The sequence below is a fragment of the Macaca mulatta genome, chromosome 2 (genome assembly GCF_049350105.2).
Source record: "Macaca mulatta isolate MMU2019108-1 chromosome 2, T2T-MMU8v2.0, whole genome shotgun sequence".
NCBI classification, from domain to species: Eukaryota; Metazoa; Chordata; class Mammalia; order Primates; family Cercopithecidae; genus Macaca; species Macaca mulatta.
The window spans coordinates 28,139,286-28,152,121 of NC_133407.1; positions in this window are offsets into that span (position 1 = coordinate 28,139,286).

Consider the following 12,836-nt stretch of genomic DNA (forward strand, 5'->3'; position numbering starts at 1 on the left):
CAATTCTGCCATTAAGAGACTCTGATGCATTCTTCAGCATGTTAATTGCATTTTTCAACTCTAGAATTTCCGCTTGATTTTTTATAATTATTTCTATCTCCCCCTTAAATTTATCTAATAGAATTTTGCATTCCTTCCCTTTGTTATCTTGATTTTTTTTTTTTTTTTTTTTGAGACAGAGTCTTGCTCTGTTGCCCAGGCTGGAGTGCAGTGGTGCAACCTCATTCACTGCAACCTCCACCTCCTGTGTTCAAGCGATTCTCCTGCCTCAGCCTCCCGAGTAGCTGAAACTACAGGCACCTACCACCACACCCAGCTAATTTTTGTATTTTTAGTAGAGACAGGGTTTCACCATATTGGCCAGGCTGGTCTCGAACTCCTGAAGTTGTGATCCATGCACCTCAGCCTCCGAAAGTACTGGAATTACAGGTGTGAGCCACTGCACCTGGCCGTTATCTTGAATTTCTTTGAGTTTTTTCAACACAGCTATTTTGAATTCTGTCTGAGGTCACATATCTTTCTCTGGGATTGGTCACTGGTACCTGAGTTTGGGGGAAGGGTGGCACAAGCACTCCCTTGGCTGTGCCAGCTGGTATCTTCCTAGGTCACATGCCACCCTAGTCCACTGGCTCTAAGTCCAGTCCTAGGAGTTTCCTAGGAATTGCAGTCCTTGTGTCCTAGATTGCCTTTCCAGTTTACCTAGGACCCCAGAGCACTTTGGCTCACAGTGGCAAGGTTTGCAAAAAATTCTAACTGCTGGAATGAACAATTCTCTTCTGGCTAGGACTGGTCCAAATGCTCCTTCTGTGCAAGGGCACTGGCTGAGCCCAGCATGGCTTTGCTCTCTGCTGTGACAGGGCAGCATAGAGTTCAATGCAAAGTCCCCCAGTCATTGTCCTTTCCTTCCCCCAAATGAACAGATTCTCTCTCTGTACTGCATGGCTGCTGCCAGGGGATGGGGGAGAGGTGGTGTCAGCAATTCAAGACTGTCTCTTTTACCCTATTCAATGCCTCTTTCAGTGATATAAAGTTAAAACCAGGTACTGTGATAGCTCACCTAACTTTTAGTTCTTGTGACAGTGCTTCTCTCTGTGCAGAGAGTTGTTAAAATTTGATGTTCCTGCAGGGGTACAAACGGTGTAGGCTTCTATTCTGCCATCTTGCTCCATCTGCCTCCTGCTATGTTTTGACTATGCCTAATTTCTTTCAGGCACCAGCTTTTCAACATTTATTATGTTTATTCTGAGTAACATTTGATGAGGACCCATGTTCCTATCTCCTTTGTGAACACAATCAATAAATCCATTTTTATTATCTTTATCCTTCATAGAATAGCAGAGTTTAAAGGCTAATTCAACCAAACCTAGAACACAGTTCAGCCCCAAAAAAGAAATATTCATCTTGCCTTCAAGTTTCATATTGTTCTTCTGTCTTAACCTACTTCCCTCCCAACTTCCTCCTTTCTATTCCTGCAAAGTAGTTCATTTTCATATATTGACCCTATTAATCCAATCCCTGGAAAATCTGCTTTAAGCAAGAAATGATAGCTTCCCAAGAAACAATTCAGTACCTTACAGTTAGTTTTTTAAACATAAAAATTATAATCTTATATGACCAGGGCACAAAGTAATTTGTAGACTTGTTTCCATACTCATTAGCTCGCTCTGAATGTAAGCAAGTATTAACTTATGCCTTGATTAGAGCTAAAAGGACATCCTACAAAGGAATAAAATATGGACCAAAGCGTTCACATTTGGCTTCTGTCCCTTGAGAATGTCCACTCCTGCTGAGGAGATACAGGCAGTTCAAAACCAGGCTAAGAAGATTTATTGGATAATATTCTAAATCTTTACTAGAAAATGACATTACCATATGTCTTCCTTCTTCTCCTGCATTCCCTAAATATATAAAAGCTTCAATATAAATAAAAAGAAAAGAGGTAGGGAGGAAGGAAATGTCTCTGAACCTTTCTGGGAAACGGGCCCATCAACAGTCTTGACAAAGTAAACCAGTGATTTCTCTTAATAAACTGACACCCGAGCCTTCTAGAAACCATTAGAAGCAAGAAGGAAAGTCTTGTACCCACATAAAATATTTTTAAGATTATAGTAGTTCTATGAGAAATCATTTTAATCCTGACTCTTTGAGACAGAACATTCTTAGTCACCTCGATAATACCTGGTACTATATAAGACAGAACATTCTTAGTCACCGCGATAATACCTGGTACTATGTAAGTCTAAACACACTACCTATCATTTTTCACATTTGAGAAGTGCTGGGATATCAGTAAAATTTCTGGCGTGGCTGAAAATTCTACATTAGAATCAGCAGTTGCTTACTAAATGTTTGATTTGTCCCTAAGACCTCTTGAGAACTCTGGACACAGGTTTGATGCTTAATCTCTTTGGCTCAAGTACGCACTGAAAGTGAAACATCCTGGCCGGGCGCCGTGGCTCACGCCCAGCACTTCGGGAGGCCGAGGCGGGCAGATCACAAGGGTCAGGAGATCAAGACCATCCTGGCTAACATGGTGAAACCCCGTCTCTACTAAAAGAAAATGCAAAAAATTAGCCGGGCGTGGTGGTGGCTGCCTGTAGTCCCAGCTACTGGGGAGCCTGGTAGTCCCAGCTACTGAGGAGCCTGAGGCAGGAGAATGGCGTGAAGCCGGGAGGCGGAAGTTGCAGTGAGCAGAGATCGCCCCTCTGCTGGGAAATACAACGCATCTTTGTTGCAACCACACAAAATAATACACTCTACACTTATTTTTTTTAGTTACTGCTTTCCTATAATGCTTTTTTTATAAGTCCTTCTCTCTGACATATATCGTTTCTACTCATTTATTCTAGTCCCCAAAATAGATTATGGTTTAAAGATATGATCATTTCTGAAAATGCAATGCTCTTCTTCTATTTCAACTCTACCCTTTTCAGTTTAGCAACATAGGAAAGTGATAGCTGAATCACCTTGCAATACTGGAAGAAGTTATCCAAAATCCAGAAATAGGTTCTGATGGGCTTCCAGAACATATTAGCATAGTTTCATTTATCTTTACCATTAAATATTTAACTTTAGCTGTTCAGATCTGACTATTAGGTTTGCTAACTTGTTTCTTACAAGTTATTCTATTCTTTTTACTAAAACTACTTTGCTAAATTTTCTCTTTTGTTGTCTCTAAAAATGAAGCTGACATTTAAAAAATTCAGTTCAAAAGTAGCAATCACATGCTGCTATGGAAATGCAGGTGTGCAAGTCCACGTGCCCCCTCAAACTTTTTCTAATACATCTTGAAGAATAAAGGAGAGGATTATTTAGAATTTGCTTTAAAAGATGACTTGTAATTACAAGAATTACTTTTTATAAAAACATGTCGAAGATACTGCAGTATGACAACTCTACAGCCATTCCCCATCACTACTACTGCTTTCTTTTCTCCATATGATCAGGAAAGGTGACTTATACTCCAGCTCCAAGAACTAAAAGTTGATCAATCTAAGCTAATCATGTTGATTCAATCTCCTTTACTAATGACTGGTTTAGACATGAGCATGTGACTCTACCTCGGTCAATGAGACAAAATAAAGTCCCTGGAAAAGTTTACCTTTTTAAAAAAAAGAAATACAATTCAAACACTCTCTTCTTTCCACCCATCAATTCGTTCAAGTAGGGCTATGATGCTTGGGGTTGTTGCAGCCATCTTGAGCATATGACTTAACAATCTTGACAACCTTGAGTTACTGTATTTTCTAACCCTGAAACAGTCTTCCTGTGGATTCACTATGAGAAATAATAAATATTCTTCATTGTAAAAGCTCATTTCACTAAAAAGTATTCTGTTGCATGTAGCTGAAACCAATTATAGAGACACATAGCTCCATAGAGAGAAGAATTAAAACAATTTTTTAACATCTACTATGAGACGTTGTTTTGGATTCTTTGTGGGCTTCAATTAATTTTCAACCAAAAACTATAAGTTATGTGTTATTATCATTCTCATTTTGTAGATATGAAAAATCAGAACGGAAGAGGTTAAGGCAATAGCAAAATGTTATATTGCTTATAAAGGCAACATTAAAACTCAAACACTGTCCTTTGCCAAAAACGGTCCTCTTTGTAGACACAGCTTGATGTCTTACTCTTAAAAAGGCTTATTTTTTAAAAAAAGATATTTTAACAAATTGAAATAAGCTCTATTGAGCACCCAATATGGAGACCAAGGGTCTACAGCCAGCTTGTTTTCCCTTCCCTTAATCCTGGATGGTGCTGTTATTGCTCTCTAAGGCTTTGCATTCTTTCTATTTTAGATTTCCTTTAACTTTAGGTTATAATAAATAAAGCTGCAATTCTTTCTCTTGCTCATTACACTATGGACACAGGAGACCCTGAGCAGAACCCCTAACACAAACGGGAGTTTAAAATGCTGATGGGACAGAACGTGTCAAGGTCTCATGAGATGACCCAGTGCTTTGTTAATAACTCATCCACATTAGGGGTGGGAGAGTCCCCATTTTCAGGCTCATTTCTTGCACTTTGTTAAAGTTTTTCTCTTTGTACTGTCATCTAGGTCACACTGCCTACTCTCATGATGCCAGTGAGCATCAAGTTTAGTAAAGTCTTCTAGTGGCTGCTCTCTCAACATTTCCCTGGTGATCCAGGAGAGACTACACATCTACGGATACTGATGCAGGTGAAAATGTTGCTAGTGGTGATACTGCTTTTAAGTCTCTGACAATGAATGTAATTTAAATAGATTAAAAGTGTGTGAATGTAATATAGACAGACATAGACATAGACAGAGATACAGACAGATATAAATATATTTGGTCAGTGTTCAAAACCCAGCTTATAGCTTCCAGGTCAGGTTATATGTACTACCTAACCTTCCTAATTTGTAAAATGGAAACCATAACAACTATGATATTAAGAGAGCTTAAAATAGAGATACTTGGAGTTTAACCACAGGAGCACAGACTTCCCTTAGCTAACCCAAACCTGACCCACAAGCTTAGTCTACGCTATGTGTGACATCTTATATTCCCTTCTATCTCACGATGTTTTATAGATTTCTCAGCTTAGGATACGACTTGTGGTTCTGGTTCAAGTATTTGCTCTGTACAATCAATGTGATTTTAGCATTAGCTTTATCTTTGCCATATTGATACTGTATGTTGGAAAAGACATTACTGCTCTAATAACCCTGAATCCATAATATAAATAGCACTTTCATAAAGACAGGAATGATTTCATGCACTGACTGGCTACAGCAAACATGCAAATATCTCAAGAATCTAAAAATAAGATCCTAAATGAAACCCTTAAAATAATAATTAAACAACCCTTTTTCTTCACTTGCTTATGGTTCCCACTGTTTGTTATGACATATGGGGTAATAAGATGATTGGAAAAAGCTGAATTAGGAAGGTATATATGAAGAAAGATTTTTCCACATAAATAAGGAGTTCCTAAAGAAAAAAACCATGTGGTTATTTCAATCTATGCAGAAAAGGCTTTTAACAAAATTCAAAACCCCTTCATGTTAAAAACCCTCAATAAACTAGGTATTGAAGGAACACACCTAATAATAACAGCCAACTATGACAAACCTACAGTCAACATCATACTCAAAGGGCAAAAGCTGGAAACATTCGTTTTGAAAACTGCCACAAGACAAGGATGCCCTCTCTTACCACTCCTATTCAACATAATATTGAAAGTCCTGGCTAGATCAATCAGACTAGAGAAAGAAATAAAGAGCATCCAAATAGGAAGAGAGGAAGTCAAACTTACAGACACCCTGCTTACAGACACAATCTTATACCTAAAAAACTCCATAGTCTCTGCCCAAAAGCTCTCTATGCGGATAAACAACTTCAGCAAAGTTTCAGGATACTAAATCAATGTATCAAAGGATACTAAATACTAAACTCACTAGCATTCCTATACACCAACAACAGTCAAGCCAAGAGCCAAATCAGGAACACAATCCCATTCTCATCTGCCACAAAAGAATAAAATACCTGCAAGTATAGCTAACCAGGGAGGTGAAATATCTCTATAAGAACCACAAAACATTGCTCAAAGAAAGCAGAGATGAATGACACAAAGAAATGGAAAAATATTCCTTGTTCATGAAGAATCAATATTCTTAAAATAACCATAATGCGCAAAGCAATTTATAGATTCAATGCTATTCCTATTAAACCACCAATGACATTCTTCCCAGAACTAGGAAAAAAACTATTTTTAAATTCACACGGAACCAAAAAAAAGCCCATATAGCCAAGGCAATCCCAAGCAAAAAAGCAAAGCTGGGGATTCCTGGGCAAGATGGCCAAATAGGAACAGCTCCGGTCTGCAACTCGCAGCAAGATCAACGCAGAAGGTTGGTGATTTCTGCATTTCCAACTGAGATACCCAGCTCATCTCACTGGAACTGGTGAGACAGCGGGGACAGCCCACAGAGCACAAGCAGAAGCAGGGTGGGGTGTCACCTCACCTGGGAAACACAAGGGGGTCAGGGAACTCCCTCCCCTAGCTAAGGGAAGTTGTAAGGGATTGTGCCATGAGGAATAATGCATTCCAGTTAAGATACCATGCTTTTCCCACGGTCTTCAAAACCTGCAGACCAGGAGATTCCCTTGGGTGCCCTACACCACCAGGGCCCTGAGTTTCAAGCATGAAACTGGGAGGCCCTTTGGGCAGACACCAAGCTCGCTGCAGGAGTTTTTTATCCCAGTGGCACCTGGAACACCAGCAAGACAGAACCATTCACTCCCCTGGAAAGGGGGCTGAAGCCAGGGAGCCAAGTGGTCTAGCTCAGTGGATCCCACCCCCACAGAGCCCTTTAAGCTAAGATCTACTGGCTTGAAATTCTCGCTGCCAGCACAGCAGCCTGAAGTTGACCTGGGATGCTCAAGCTTGGCATCCGCCATTACTGAGGCCTGAGTAAGAGGTTTTCCGCTCACAGTGTAAACAAAGCCACCGGGGAGTTCGAACTGGGCAGAGCTCACTGCAGCTCAGCAAAGCCACTGTAGCCAGACTGCCTCTCTAGATTCCTCCTGTCTGGGCAGAGCACCCCTGAAAGAAAGGCAGCAGCCTCAGTCAGGGGCTTATAGATCAAACTCCCATCTCCCTGGGACAGAACACAAGGGGAAGGGGCAGCTGTGGGAGCAGCTTTAACAGACTTAAATGTTTTAGTCTGCCAGCTCTGAGGAGAGCAGTGGATCTCCCAGCACAGCACTCAAGCTCTGCTAGGGGTCAGACTGCCTCCTCAAGTAAGTCCCTGACCCCCATGCCTCCTGACTGGGAGACACCTCCCAGCCGGGGTAGACAGACACCTCATACACGAGAGCTCCACCTGGCATCTGACAGGTGCCCCTCTGAGACGAAGCTTCCAGAGGAAGGAACTGCAGCAATCTTTGCTGTTCTGCAGCCTCCACTGGTGATACCCAGCAAATAGGGCCTGGAGTGGACCTTCAGCAAACCCCAGCAGATCTGCAGCAGAGGGGCCTGTTAGAAGGATAACTAACAAACAGAAAGAAATAGCATCAACATCAATAAAAAGGACATCTACACATGAACCACATCCAAAGGTTACCATCAAAGACCAAGGGTAGATAATAAATCCACAAAAATAAGGAAAAACCAGCGCAACAAGGCTGAAAATTCCAAACACCAGAATGCCTCTTCTCCTCCAAAGGATCACAACTCCTTGCCAGCAAGGGAATAAAACAGGATGGAGAATGAGTTTGATGAATTGACAGAAGTAGGCTTCAGAAGGTGGGTAATAACAAACTCCTCTGAGCTAAAGGAGTATGTTCTAACCCAATGCAAGGAAGCTAAGAATCTTAAAAAAAGGTTAGACTAATTGCTAACTAGAATAACCAGTTTAGAGAAGAACATAAATTACCTGATGGAACTGAAAAACAGAGCGTGAGAACTTTGTGAAGCATACACAAGTATCAATAGCCAAACTGAGCAAGCGGAAGAAAGGATATCACAGATTGAAGATCAACTTAATGAAATAAAGTGTGAAGACAAGATTAGAGAAAAAAGAATGAAAAAGAATGGAGAAAGCCTCCAATAAATATGGAACGCTGTGAAAAGATAAAACCTACATTTGATTGGTGTACCTGAAAGTGAAGGGGATATTATCCAGGAGAACTTCCCCTAACCTAGCAAGACAGGCCAACATTCAAATTCGGGAAATACAGAGAACACCACAAAGATACTCCAGAAGAACAACAACCCCAAGACACATAATCATCAGATTCACCAAGGTTGAAATGAAGGAAAAAATGTAAAGGGCAGCCAGAGAGAAAGGTAGGGTTACCCACAAAGAAAAGACCATCAGAGTAACAGTGGATCTCTCAGCAGAAACCCTACAAGCCAGAAGACAGTGGGGGCCAATATTCAACATTCTTAAAGAATTTTCAACCCAGAATTTCATATACAGCCAAACTAAGTTTCATAACCAAAGGAGAAATAAAATCCTCTAAGCAAATACTGAGAGATTTTGTCACCACCAGGCCTGCCTTACAAGAGCTCCTGAAGGAAGCACTAAATATGGAAAGGAAAAACCGGTACAAGCCACTGCAAAAACAAACCAAATTGAAAAGACCATCAACACTGTGAAGTAACTACATCAACTAATGGGCAGAATAACCAGCTAGCATCATAAAGACAGGATCAAATTCATACATAACAATATTAACCTTAAATGTAAATGGGCTAAATGCCCCAATTAAAAGGCACAGACTGACAAACTGTATAGTCAAGACCCATGAGTGTGCTGTATTCAGGAGACACATCTCACAGGGAAAGACACAACATAGGTTAAAATAAAGGGATCGAGGAATATTTACCAAATGGAAAGTTTAAAAAAAAAAAAAAAAAAAAAAAGGCAGGGGTTGCAATCCTAGTCTCTGATAAAACAGACTTTAAACAACAAAGATCAAAAAAGGCAAAAAAGGCCATTACATAATGGTAAAGGGATCAATGCAACAAGAGCTAACTATCCTAAATATATATTCACCAAATATAGGAGCACCCAGATTCATAAAGTTCTTAGAGACCTACAAAGAGATGTAGACTCCCACACAATAATAGTGGGAGACTTTAACACCCCACTGTCAATATTAGACAGATCAATGAGAGAGAAAATTAACAAAGATATTCAGGACTTGAACACAGCTATAGAACAAGTGGACCTAACAGACATCTACAAAACTCTCCAACCCAAATCAACAGAATATACATTCTTCTCAGCACCACATCGCACTTATTCTAAAATTGACCACAAAATGGAGGTAAAACACTCCTTTGCAAATGCAAAAGATGGAAATCATAACAGTCTCTCAGACCACAGTGCAATCAAATTAGAACTAAGGATTAAGAAACTTACTCAAAACCACACAACTACATGGAAACTGAACAACCTGCTTCTGAATGACTACTGGGTAAATAAATTAAGGCAGAAATACACAATTTCTTTGAAACCAATAAGAACAAACATAAAATGTACCAGAATCCCTGGGACACAGCTAAAGCAATAATTAGAGGGAAATTTATAGCAGTAAATGCCCACAGGAGAAAGCAGGAAAGATTTAAAATCGATACCCTAACATCACAATTAAACTAAGAAGCAAGAGCAAACAAATTCAAAAGCCAGCAGAAGACAAGAAATAACCAAGATCAGAGCAGAATGAAGGAGATAAAGACATGAAAAACACTTCAAAAAAAAAAAAAAATCATTGAACCCAGGAGCTGGTTTTTTGGAAAAGATTAACAAAATAGAGAGACCACTAGCCAGATTAATAAAGAAGACAGAAGAATCAAATAGACACAATAAAAAATGGTAAAAGGGATGTCACCACTGATCCCACAGAAATGCAAACTACCACCAGAGACTACTATAAATACCTCTATGCAAATAAACTAGAAAATCTATAAGAAATGGATAAATTCCTGGACACATACACCCTGTCAAGACTAAACCAGGAAGAAGTCGAATCCCAGAATAGACCAATGACAAGTTCTGAAATTGAGGCAGTAATTAATAGCCTACAAACCAAAAAAAGCCCAGGACCAGATGGATTCACAGCCGAATTCTACCAAAGGTACAAAGAGAAGCTGGTACCATTACTTCATAAACTATTCCAAACAATAGAAAAAGAGGGACTCCTCCCTAACTCATTTTATGAGGCCAGCATCATCCTGATACAAAAACCTGGCAGAGACACAACAAGAAAAGAAAATTTCAGGCCAATATCCCGATGAACAATGATGCAAAAATCCTCAATAAAATACTGGCAAACCAAATGCAGCAGCACATCAAAAAGCTTATCCACCACGATCAAGTCGGCTTCATCCCTGGGATGCAAGGCTGGTCGCTGGTTCCACATACACAAATCAATAAACGTAATCCATCACAGAAACAAAACCAATGACAAAAACCACATGATTATCTCAATAGATGCAGAAAAGGCCTTTGATAAAATTCAACACCCCTTCATGCTAAAAACTCTCAATAAACTAGGTATTGATGGAATGTATCTCAAAATAATAAGAGCTATTTATGACAAACCCATAGCCAGTATCATACTGAATGGGCAAAAACTGTAAGCATTCCCTTTGAAAACCGGCACAAGACAAGAATGCCCTCTCTCACCATTCCTATTCAACATAGTATTGGCAGTTCTGGCCAGGGCAATCAGGCAAGAGAAAGAAAGAAAACGCATTCGAATAGGAAGACAGGAAGTCAGAATGTCTCTATTTGTGGATGACAAGAGTGTACATTTATAAAACCCCATCATCTTAGCCCAAAATCTCCTTAAGCTGATAAGCAACTTCAGCAGTCTCAGGATACAAAATCAGTGTGCAAAAATCACAAGTATTCCTATACACCAGTAACAGACAAACGAGAGCTAAATCATGAGTGAACTCCCTCCCATTCACAATTGCTTCAAAGATAATCAAATACCTGGGAATACAACTTACAAGGGATGTGAAGGACCTCTTCAAGGAGAACTACAAACCACTGCTCAAGGAAATAAGAGAGGACACAAACAAATGGAAAAACATTTCATGCTCATGAATAGGAAGAAGCAATATCATGAAAATGGCCATACTGCCCAAAGCAATTTACAGATTAATGCTATCCCCATCAAGCTACCATTAACTTTCTTCACAGAATTAGAAAAAACTACTTTAAATTTCATATGGAACCAAAAAAGAACCTGTCCAGCCAAGACAATCCTAAGCAAAAAGAACAAAGCTGGAGGCATCATGCTACCTGACTTCAAACTATACTACAAGGCTACAGTAACCAAAACAGCATGGTATGGTACCAAACAGATATACAGACCAATGGAACAGAACTGAAACCTCAGAAATAACACCACACATCTACAACCATCTGATCTTTGATAAACCTGACAAAAACAAGCAGTAGGGAAAGGATTTCCTATTTAATAAACGGCATGCAGAAAACTGCAACTGGACCCCTTCCTTACACCTTATACAAAAATTAACTCAAGATGGATTAAAGACTTAAACGTAACACCTAAAACCATAAAAACCCTGGAACAAAACCTAGGCAATACCATTCAACACAGGTATGGGCAAAGACTTCATGACTAAAACACCAAAAGTAATGGCAACAAAAGCCAAAATTGACAAATGGGATCTAATTAAACTAAAGAGCTTCTGTACAGCAAAAGAAACTATCATCAGAGTGAACAGGCCACCTTCGGAATGCAAAATTTTTCTCCCTATCTATCCATCTGACAAAGGGCTAATATCCAGAATCTACAAATAACAAACAAATTTACAAGAAAAAAACAACCCCACCAAAAAGTGGGCAGAGGATATGAACAGACACTTCTCAAAAGTCTTCTTTTGAGAAGTGCTCACCATCACTGGTCATTACAGAAATGCAAATCAAAACCACAATGAGACACCATTTCACGCCAGTTAGAATGGTGATCATTAAAAGTCAGGAAACAACAGATGCTGGACAGGATGTGGAGAAATAGGAATGTTTTTACACTGTTGGTGGGAGTGCAAATTAGTTCAACCATTGTGGAAGACAGTGTGGTGATTCCTCAAGGATCTAGAACTAGAAATGCCAATTGACCCACCAATCCCACTACTGCATATATACCCAAAGGATTATAAATCATTCTATTATAAAGACACATGAACACATATGCTTCTTGCAGCACTATTCACAATAGCAAAGACTTGAAACCAACCCAAATGCCCATCAATGATAGACTGGATAAGGAAAACATGGCACATATACACAAAGGAATACTATGCAGCCATAAAATAGGATGAGTTCATGTCATTTGCAGGGACATGGGTGAAGCTGGAAACCATCATTCTCAGCAAACTAACACAGGAACAGAAAACCAAACACCATATGTTCTCACTAATAAGTGGGAGCTGAACAATGTGAACACATGAACACAGGGAGGGGAACATCACACACAGGGGCCTGTTGGGGTGTCAGGGCTAGGGGAGGGATAACATTAGGAGAAATACCTAATGTAGATGACGGGTTGATGGGTGCACCAAACCACCATGGCACGTGTATATCTATGTAACAAACCTGCACGTTCTGCACATGTATCCCAGAACTTAAAGTATATATTTTTTAAAAAAAGAAAAAAGATGAAGGCATCATGCTACCCAATTTCAAACTATACTACAGGTTACAGTAACCAAAACAGCATGGTATTGGTAAAATAACAGACACATAGACCACTGGAACAGAATACAGAGCCCAGAAATATGGCCACCACACCTACAAACAGCTGATCTTCAAGAAAGCT